This window comes from Pongo pygmaeus, chromosome 3, assembly GCF_028885625.2.
Source record: "Pongo pygmaeus isolate AG05252 chromosome 3, NHGRI_mPonPyg2-v2.0_pri, whole genome shotgun sequence".
In the NCBI taxonomy this organism is placed as follows: domain Eukaryota; kingdom Metazoa; phylum Chordata; class Mammalia; order Primates; family Hominidae; genus Pongo; species Pongo pygmaeus.
This window is the reverse complement of record NC_072376.2, coordinates 166607832-166619207: the sequence shown is the minus strand read 5'-3', so window position 1 is coordinate 166619207 and position 11376 is coordinate 166607832. Positions and strand designations below refer to the sequence as shown.

At 43.0% G+C, this 11376-nt stretch overlaps 1 pseudogene; it reads right to left on the bottom strand.

The window, feature by feature from the left end:
- Window positions 1-3214: 3214 nt before the first annotated feature.
- Window positions 3215-4961, bottom strand: LOC129034617 (WD repeat domain phosphoinositide-interacting protein 4-like; annotated as a pseudogene).
- Between the last annotated feature and the right edge of the window lie 6415 nt (window positions 4962-11376).

The following is an 11376-nucleotide window of genomic DNA, read 5'->3' as shown; positions in this document are numbered from 1 at the left end:
CACCACTTCCATCACCACCATCAACTCCACCATCACCACCTCCATCATCACCATCAACTCCACTATCACCACCACCAACTCCACCATCACCACCACCTCCATCATCACCATCAACTCCACCATCACCACCACCTTATGACCATCAACTCCACCATCACCACCACCTCTATCACCACCATCAACTCCACCATCACCACCACCTCCATCATCACCATCAGCTCCACCTTCACCACCACCTTATCATCACCATCACCACCATCAACTCCACCATCACTACCACCTCCATCATCACCATCAACTCCACCATCACCACCACATCCACTAGCACCAGCACCACCTATCATAGACCACGCTCCTTCTCTTCAGGCTCCCACCCAACTTCACTTCCCTCACTTTTCAGCCTAGAGATGTGATCTTTTCCTTCAAAGCATGTAGCTCAGCTTGTAGCTTTCTTCCTGCTTGTGTGATTAATGCCTGTCTCTCTCACTAGGCCATAACCAGGAATTCTGTTTGGTTTAGCTTACCATTGCCTCCTCAGTGCTTACTCTAGTATCTCATATATAGCAGTTGTTCAGTAAATACCTTTGAATCAATAAATGAGTAAATAAAAGTAATTAGGAAATACAAAACTATAAAAATGGGATATAGAATAGAGGGTGAAGGAAGGAGAAGTCAGTAAACACTGTAGAGTTTGGCAGGTAGAATCCAGAGTAAGGTTGGGGAGTGGAAGTCAATTACTTCTGTTAGGACCCTATCTTGAGCTAAGATCTCTTCTGGTTGTTTTAAGTGTGTTTGTTTAATCCTATAAGAAGTCTATGAGGCAGGTATTATCAGCATTTTAGTCAAGGAGGCTCAGAAGAGTTCACAAACTTGCCAAGTAACATAGTTAGGATTGGAACCTCCACCTGATTTCAAAGCCTACATGCCATGCATTTCACTAAATCTCCATAAACCAACTTCCCATGCTTCATAATCTTTTTATTCCATGAGAGCATAACCAAACACTCAAATAATACAAAAGGCTGCATTTTTTTGTTGTTGTTTTTAAGACAGAGTCTCACTGTGTCACTCAGACTGGAGTGCAGTAGCATGATCTCGACTCATTGCAACCTCTGCATCCTGGGTTTAAGCGATTCTCCTGAAAAGGCTGAATTCTTTATTTTTATTTATTTTATTGTTGTTTGTTTGTTTTGTATGTGTGTGTGCATGTTCCCATTTTGTCACATGGTTTCTTCATACAAATATTGCCCAAATGCATTGCACAATTCAGGTACGATTGCCTCATATGAGAATTTTAAGCAATAACAAATCTTGCCTGAAACAATGCCATATGCTATTTTAAGTCCAAGAAGGAAGTCAAATGATGATTGAGTAATGGCTCAAGTACCGGATACCACTCAAAGGACATGTGATTTTCTTTCCTGTTTAAATGAAGTTATGCATATAATGTGCTTAACAGAATGCTTGACACAAAGAAAGAATTCAATCATTGTTAGCTAGTATCATCACCATCATCGTCATCATCCCTGACCTGCAACATAGCAAGAACTCTTCATTGCAATTTTTCATTCATTTATTGCATAATACTAAAATATAGTATCTTTAAAATATGCTATACTGGCTCTAAAGCAACAGTCTCCAACCTTTTTGGCACCAGGGACCAGTTCCACAGACCGGGGAGGGGGACGAATGGTTTTGGAGGCATTAGATTCTCATAAGGAGCACACAACCTAGATCCCTTGCATGTGCAGTTCACAATAGGGCTCATGCTCCCATGAGAATCTAATGCTGCCACTGATTTGACAGGAGGCAGAGCTCAGGCAGTAATGCTTACTTGCCTGCCTCTCACGTCCTGCTGTGCGGCCTGGTTCCTAGCAGGCCACGGACCAGTACCATGGGGTTGGGGACTCCTGCTCTAAAGGAAGGACACACTATGAATCACTGCCATAGATCAGCTTCTAGATTGTCTCAAGGCAGCCATCAACTGTGGCCTACGTGCCTCAGATCCAAGGTTATGTCTACTGATTCCTGGGGCTCAGCACGATTCAGTCATGCCCAGCCTCCACATTATGGGAGCAACGTAGCATGGTTTGTAAGGGCAAAACGTTTGCAGTCAGACAGACTTGGATTCAAATCTTAATTCTTCCACATGTTATCTTTATAAGTGAGCAGATCTCCCAAGACTCAGTTTTCACATTTATTAAATGGAGATAATTCTTATCCAGAATAGTGCCTAGAACCTGGTTAAATGTTCAGTGTTAGCTATTATTTTCAAGAAAGGCCTTAGGATTTAAATTGTGAGAACTCTGTTCCATTTTTCAGTGGGACCAGGAAGTCTAATCACATTGTTGATGGATCAGAATGAAAATAGTGGAAACATTTGTCCTGGGGAAAAAGGAATATCATACAGTTACTTGCTCTGCTTGTAGTCAACATTTTATTTCTTGATTCAGGTGGCCACTGCCTTCAAACCTCCAGAATCTGTTGAGATTAGTGATGGTCTCACCAAGTAACTAGAGAATAGCAGGAATAGTACCTCATCAACCTTGAGTATGCAAGGTTGGGTACAATGGGATCTTAGTCTACCTTAAGTTTTCATTTGGTCAAACTGTTCAGATTGGCTTTTAGAAGCTTAGGATGATGTAACTTTTGTTTGTTGTGATAAATAACGTTCCAAAGTGATTTTTAAACATTTCTGATAACATGAAACATAACAAAGGCAGTATGTATAGAGGTTATGAATAGAGATTCTGAGCCATCTTGCTAACTGCATGATTTTGAGCAAGTTATCATCTCTGTAAAATGGACTTCATAGGGTTGAAAATTTGGTGAGATGGCACATGTAAATTACCAACAGTACCTGATGTTTGTTTGTTTGTTTTGCCATTAAGGGCCTTTTATTTGTATTCATCACATCGGAGATCATCTCTTCCTAGGAAGCTTTTAAAAAATCCCCAGGTTGGATTAGGGCACTCCCTCTGGGTCCCTGGCAATTTCCTCCAGGTTAGGGATCCTAAGGGGTCGCTGCCTTCCTGGGTCTCTGGCCTGGCCCTTAGGGCACACAGTCATCAAGAAGTGCTGGGGGGAAGTGAGCTCTTTATTTAGACATAGCTCTGCTGAGTGGAAAGTGGGCACTGGCCCCACTAATGCTTGCTCACTGCCAAGGCTCAGCTCTGCAGGCTGCCACTGCAGGTCTCTAGCATAGCTCCCAGGGTCCTTAAAAGTCATCATCATCACAGATGTCAAAGTACATATCGAAAGCCTCTCTGTTGCAGTTTCCATCAGGAGTGAAGACATATTTGTGGAAGGTCCCATCTACGCAGATGGCAATGACAGAGTTGACTTTCTTGGAAGTATTGCAACCGAAGGCGCAGATGCAAGCTGACTCAGCAGGCACAGTGAAGCTTGCCAGGCTCCACTGAGAGTCCACGTACTGCCCAATCACAGGCCCCACCTTGCCCACGGAGCCAGCGCGGAGCAGCGGTTAAGGCAGGTATCCTTGAGAGCAAAGATATGGATGGTGCCCTTATCACTGGAAGCTCAGAGGAAGGAGGAGTCGTGGCTAAAGTTAATGCAGTAGAGGATGGCAGGGTCAGTGCCTCGGCACAGCTCCACCAGTTTCTCTTTGAATCGTGTGTCAAAGAGGCGAATAAGGGTACCCTTCTGGGAGGCTGAGGCCACTACAGTGCCTGGCTGGTTTAGAGACACACAGGTTATGTCACTCTGATGTGCATTGATGGTGAATGGAGCAGACAAGGTGCCAGGCTTTGTGCTCGCCAGGTCCACAAGTTGCAGACTCCCACACTTGTGTCCCGGGAACACTAACAGTTGCTTCTCCAGGCTGGAGCAGAGGTCACAGAGCCTGTTGGGGTTGACCCAGGTATCAAACTCAAACAGCTTTCGAGGATTGTCTGGGAAGGAGTATACATAGATGCGGTTCTTCAGCACGGTCACGATCTTGTCATGGCGCATGCACACAGAAAGCACTGGCTTGGTGAAGGTGAACTCCAGCACCAGCCTCTCCTTGGAGTCCTTGCCCTCCCGGGCATCATCCCAGATCAGCACTGAGATCTCTGAGAACTTGGGGCTACTACCACCGCCCACCAAGGCCAGAAGGTTGCAGCGGTGCAGCATCTCCACCAAGCCCATGCTGCCACCTGCTCGTGGTCCAGATGCCCCTTCTCCATCAAGGGCTCCACGTTGTAGATGCGCACACCTGTCTCCATGGCGCAGCAAAAGCAGCTTTGGTCTTGGTTGAAATGCAGGCTGGTCACTCCTCGAAGTGGCTGTTGAGTCAAGGTCCAGGATTGTTTCCCCTGGGATCGTGCTCCAGCTTCCTGCCGCCTTCACCAGCCTGACCTCCACGTGTCCCCGATCCAGGCCCCAGCTGTCGGTGCCGCCTGCCAGTACCTAATGTTTGTAAGTGCTAGATGTGAGTTCGTTGGTAAGTAGAGCCAAATGAATAAGTATGTTTGTTTTATAAAAAACGAATCTGGTGATAGGGTCTGGGGAAAGAGCAGCAAGTGCCATGTCCGGCTGCAAAGGTGGCAAGAAGAGACCAAGAAACAGGCCAAAGAGGTGGAGGAGGAAGACAGGCTTCCAAGCAGAAGCAAAAAGAGGAGCAGAAGAAACTTGAGGAGCTAAAAGCAAAGGACGCAGGGAAGGGACTCCTGGCCACAAGTGGAATTAAGAAATCTGGCAAAAAGTATTATCCTAAGCAAATTAATGCATAGACTGAAAACCAAATACCATGTGTTCTCACTTATAAGTGGGAGCTAAACTTTGTACTCATGGCCATAAAGATGGCAATGATAGAAACTGGGGATACTAGAGCGGGCAGGAAGGAGGTTAAGGGTTGAAAAACGAAATATTGAGTAGTATGTTCAGTACCTGAGTGATGAGATTATTTGTAACACAAACCTCAACACCACACAATATATCCAGGTAACAAACCTGCTCATGTGCCCCCGAATCTATAATAAGAGTTGAAAATAAATAAATAAGAAACCTGAGGGAAAAAAAAAAAAAGCTGTTCCTTGTGACTGAGGCGATGATGACCCTTGATTCCATTGCTATTTAAACCTCTGCATTTCCTGCCATAACATCTTTTGCCACCTATAGTTAGAATGAACTGTTGTCTTGCAGCCTGCTGTACATGTAAGAATAAACTTTTGTTTAAAAAAATAACAAAAAAGAAGAATCGAGTGGAGAAACAAAGCTGCCTGTCTATACAACAGATATGCAAAAACATTAGGCATATGAATCCTAATTATAATGATAGCTTGACAAAAGTACATAATTATGTGGTGAACGACATGAAAGAGAGGAGTTATATGTCAGTTGACTGAGGAACTTTTAGACACTACAGAGTTACTAAGGAAACTACAGAGTTTCAAAGCTGTATTGGCAAAGAATAAAAATTGTAAGAGAAAATCAAACACTATGAAAATTTTCCTCCACCTTTTATTTTTTTAATTTACTTTTTCTTTTTTTTTTTTTTTTTTTTGAGACAGAGTCTTGCTCTTTCACCCAGGCTGGAGTGCAGTGGTGCAATCTTGGCTCACTGCAACCTCCACCTCCCAGGTTCAAGCAATTCTCCTGCCTCCCTAGTAGCTGAGATTACAGGTGTGCACAACCATGCCAGGCTAATTTTTGTACTTTTTTTTTTTTTTTTAGTAAAGACAGAATTTCACCATGTTGGCCAGGCTGGTCTTGAACTCCTGACCTCAAGTGATCTGCCTGCCTTGGCCTCCCAAATTGCTGGGATTACAGGCATGAGCCACCATACCTAGCTGACCTTTTGTTTAAAAGCATTTGTTTCTAAGATCATAATTCAATTGACAGGAAAATTACCAGGTAATGATTGCCTCTAAGAAAATCAGTCCCAGGGAGGAGCCAAGATGGCCAAATAGGAACAGCTCCAGTCCACAGCTCCCAGCGTGAGCGATGCAGAAGACAGCTGATTTCTGCATTTCCATGTGAGGTACCGGGTTCATCTCACTAGGGAGTGCCAGACAGCGGGCGCGAGACAGTAGGTGCAGTGCACCGTGCGCCAGCCGAAGCAGGGCGAGGCATTGCCTCACTCAGGAAGTGCAAGGGGTCAGGAATTCCCTTTCCTGGTCAAGGAAAGGGGTGACAAATGGCACCTGGAAAATCGGGCCACTCCCACCCGAATACTGTGCTTTTCCGATGGGCTTAGGAAACGGCGCACCAGGAGATTATAGCCCGCACCTGGCTCGGAGGGTCCTATGCCCACAGAGTCTCGCTGATTGCTAGCACAGCAGTCTGAGATCAAACTGCAAGGCAGCAGCGAGGCTGGGGGAGGGGCGCCCGCCATTGCCCAGGCTCCCTTAGGTAAACAAAGCAGCCGGGCAGCTTGAACTGAGTGGAGCCCACCACAGCTCAAGGAGGCCTGCCTGCCTCTGTAGGCTCCACCTCTGGGGGCAGGGCACAGACAAACAAAAAGACAGCAGTAACCTCTGCAGACTTAAATGTCCCTGTCTGAGAGCTTTGAGGAGAGCAGTGGTTCTCCCAGCACGCAGCTGGAGATCTGAGAATGGGCAGACTGCCTCTTCAAATGGGTCCCTGACCCCTGACCCCCGAGCAGCCTAACTGGGAGGCACCCCCCCAGCAGGGGCAGACTGACACCTCACACGGCCGGGTACTCCTCTGAGACAAAACTTCCAGAGGAACAATCAGACAGCAGCATTCGCAGATCACGAAATTCCGTGGTTCTGCAGACACCGCTGCTGATACCCAGGAAAACAGGGTCTGGAGTGGACCTCTAGCAAACTCCAACAGACCTGCAGCTGAGGGTCCTGTCTGTTAGAAGGAAAACTAACAAACAGAAAAGACATCCACACCAAAAACCCATCTGTACATTACCATCATCAAAGACAAAAAGTAGATAAAACCACAAAGATGGGGAAAAAACAGAGCAGAAAAACTGGAAACTCTAAAAAGCAGAGCACCTCTCCTCCTCCAAAAGAACGCAGTTTCTCACCAGCAACGGAACAAAGCTGGACAGAGAATGACTTTGACGAGTTGAGAGAAGAAGGCTTCAGACGATCAAACTACTCCGAGCTACAGGAGGAAATTCAAACCAAAGGCAAAGAAGTTGAAAACTTTGAAAAAACTTTAGACGATTATATAACTAGAATAACCAATACAGAGAAGTGCTTAAAGGAGCTGATGGAGCTGAAAGCCAAGGCTCAAGAACTACGTGAAGAATGCAGAAGGCTCAGGAGCCGATGCAATCAACTGGAAGAAAGGGTATCAGTGATGGAAGATGAAATGAATGAAATGAAGCAAGAAGGGAAGTTTAGAGAAAAAAGAATAAAAAACTGAACAAAGCCTCCAAGAAATATGGGACTATGTGAAAAGACCAAATCTGCGTCTGATTGGTGTACCTGAAAGTGACGGGGAGAATGGAACCAAGTTGGAAAACACTCTGCAGGATATTATCCAGGAGAACTTACCCAATCTAGCAAGGCAGGCCAACATTCAGATTCAGGAAATACAGAGAACGCCACAAAGATACTCCTCGAGAAGAGCAACTCCAAGACACATAATTGTCAGATTCACCAAAGTTGAAATGAAGGAAAAAATGTTAAGGGCAGCCAGAGAGAAAGGTCAGGTTACCCACAAATGGAAGCCCATCAGACTAACAGCGGATCTCTTGGCAGAAACTCTACAAGCCAGAAGAGAGTAGGGGCCAATATTTAACATTCTTAAAGAAAAGAATTTTCAACCCAGAATTTAATATCCAGCCAAACTAAGCTTCATAAGTGAAGGAGAAATAAAATACTTTACAGACAAGCAAATGCTGAGAGATTTTGTCACCACCAGGCCTGCCCTAAAAGAGCTCCTGAAGGAAGCACTAAACATGGAAAGGCACAACCGGTAACAGCCACTGCAAAATCATGCCAAAATGTAAAGACCATCGAGACTAGGAAGAAACTGCATCAACTAACGAGCAAAATAACCAGCTAACATCATAATGACAGGATCAGATTCACACATAACAATATTAACTTTAAATGTAAATGGACTAAATTCTCCAATTAAAAGACACAGACTGGCAAATTGGATAAAGTCAAGACCCATCAGTGTGCTGTATTCAGGAAACCCATCTCACGTGCAGAGACACACATAGGCTCAAAATAAAAGGATGGAGGAAGATCTACCAAGCAAATGAAAAACAAAAAAAGGCAGGGGTTGCAATCCTAGTCTCTGATAAAACAGACTTTAAACCAACAAAGATCAAAAGAGACAAAGAAGGCCATTACACAATGGTAAAGGGATCAATTCAACAAGAAGAGCTAACTATCCTAAATATATATGCACCCAATACAGGAGCACCCAGATTCATAAAGCAAGTCCTTAGTGACCTACAAAGAGACTTAGACTCCCACACAATAATAATGGGAGACTTTAACACCCCACTGTCAACATTAGACAGATCAATGAGACAGAAAGTTAACAAGGATACCCAGGAATTGAACTCAGTTCTGCACCAAGTGGACCTAATAGACATCTACAGAACTCTCCACCCCAAATCAACAGAATATACATTTTTTTCAGCACCACACCACAGCTATTCCAAAATTGACCACATAGTTGGAAGTAAAGCTCTCCTCAGCAAATGTAAAAGAACAGAAATTATAACAAACTGTCTCTCAGACCACAGTGCAATCAAACTAGAACTCAGGATTAAGAAACTCCTCAAAACCGCTCAACTACATGGAAACTGAACAACCTGCTCCTGAATGACTACCGGGTACATAACAAAATGAAGGCAGAAATAAAGATGTTCTTTGAAACCAACGAGAACAAAGACACAACATACCAGAATCTCTGGGACACATTCAAACCAGTGTGTAGAGGGAAATTTATAGCACTAAATGCCCATAAGAGAAAACAGGAAAGATCCAAAATTGACACCCTAACATCACAATTAAAAGAACTAGAAAAGCAAGAGCAAACACTTTCAAAAGCTAGCAGAAGGCAAGAAATAACTAAAATCAGAGCAGAATTGAAGAAAATAGAGACAAAAAAAAAACGCTTCAAAAAATTAATGAATCCAGGAGCTGGTTTTTTGAAAGGATCAACAAAATTGATAGACCGCTAGTAAGACTAATAAAGAAAAAAGAGAGAATAAATAGATGCAATAAAAAATGATAAAGGGGATATCATCACTGATCCCACAAAAATACAAACTACCATCAGAGAATAATAAAAACACTTCTACGCAAATAAACTAGAAAATCTAGAAGAAATGGATAAATTCCTCGACACATACACTCTCCCAAGACTAAACCAGGAAGAAGTTGAATCTCTGAATAGACTAATAACAGGCTCTGAAATTGTGGCAATAATCAATAGCTTACCAACAAAAAGAGTCTAGGACCAGATAGATTCACAGCTGAATTCTACCAGAGGTACAAGGAGGAACTGGTACCATTCCTTCTGAAACTATTCCAATCAACAGAAAAAGAGGGAATCCTCCCTAACTCATTTTATGAGGCCAGCATCATCCTGATACCAAAGCCGGGCAGAGACACAACCAAAAAAGAGAATTTTAGACCAATATCCTTGATGAACATTGATGCAAAAATCCTGAATAAAATACTGGCAAACCGAATCCAGCAGCACATCAAAAAGCTTATCCACTATGATCAAGTGGGCTTCATCCATGGGATGCAAGGCTAGTTCAATATACGCAAATCAATAAATGTAATCCAGCATATAAACAGAACCAAAGACAAAAACCACATGATTATCTCAATAGATGCAGAAAAGGCCTTTGACAAAATTCAACAACACTTCATGCTAAAAACTCTCAATAAATTACGTATTGATGGGACGTATCTCAAAATAATAAGAGCTATCTATGACAAACCCACAGCCAATATCATACTGAATGGGCAAAAACTGGAAGCATTCCCTTTGAAAACTGGCACAAGACAGGGATGCCCTTTCTCACCACTCCTATTCAACATAGTGTTGGAAGTTCTGGCCAGGGCAGTTAGGCAGGGGGAGGAAATAAAGGGTATTCAATTAGGAAAAGAGGAAGTCAAATTGTCCCTGTTTGCAGACAACATGATTGTATATCTAGAAAACCCCATTGTCTCAGCCCAAAATCTCCTTAAGCTGATAAGCAGCTTCAGCAAAGTCTCAGGATACAAAATCAATGTGCAAAAATCACAAGCATTCTTATACACCAATAACAGACAAACAGAGAGCCAAATCATGAGTGAACTCCCATTCACAATTGCTTCAAAGACAATAATATACTTAGGAATCCAACTTACAAGGGACGTGAAGGGCCTCTTCAAGGAGAACTACAAACCACTGCTCAATGAAATAAAAGAGGATACAAACAAACGGAAGAATATTCCATGCTCATGGGTAGGAAGAATCAATATCGTGAAAATGGCCATACTACCCAAGGTAATTTACAGATTCAATGCCATCCCCATCAAGCTACCAATGACTTTCTTCACAGAATTGGAAAAAACTACTTTAGAGTTCACATGGAACCAAAAAAGAGCCCACATTGCCAAGTCAATCCTAAGCCAAAAGAACAAAGCTGGAGGCATCACGCTACCTGACTTCAAACTATACTACAAGGCTACAGTAACAAAAACAGCATGGTACTGGTACCAAAACAGAGATATAGACCAATGGAACAGAACAGAGCCCTCAGAAATAATGCCGCATATCTACAGCTATCTGATCTTTGACAAACCTGACAAAAACAAGAAATGGGGAAAGGATTCCTTATTTAATAAATGATGCTGGGAAAACTGGCTAGCCATATGTAGAAAGCTGAAACTGGATCCCTTCCTTACACCTTATACAAAAATCAATTCAAGATGGATTAAAGACTTAAACGTTAGACCTAAAACCATAAAAACCCTAGAAGAAAACCTAGGCATTACCATTCAGGACATAGGCATGGGCAAGGACTTCATGTCTAAAACACCAAAAGCAATGGCAACAAAAGCCAAAATTGACAAATGGGATCTCATTAAACTAAAGAGCTTCTGCACAGCAAAAGAAACTACCATCAGAATGAACAGGCAACCTACAAAATGGGAGAAAATTCTCGCAACCTACTCATCTGACAAAGGGCTAATATCCAGAATCTACAATGAACTCCAACAAATTTACAAGAAAAAAACAAACAACCCCATCAAAAAGTGGGTGAAGGATATGAACAGACACTTCTCAAAAGAAGACATTTATGCTGCCAAAAGACACATGAAAAAATGCTCATCATCACTGGCCATCAGACAAATGCAAATCAAAATCACAATGAGATGCCATCTCACACCAGTTAGAATGGCGATCATTAAAAAGTCAGGAAACAAC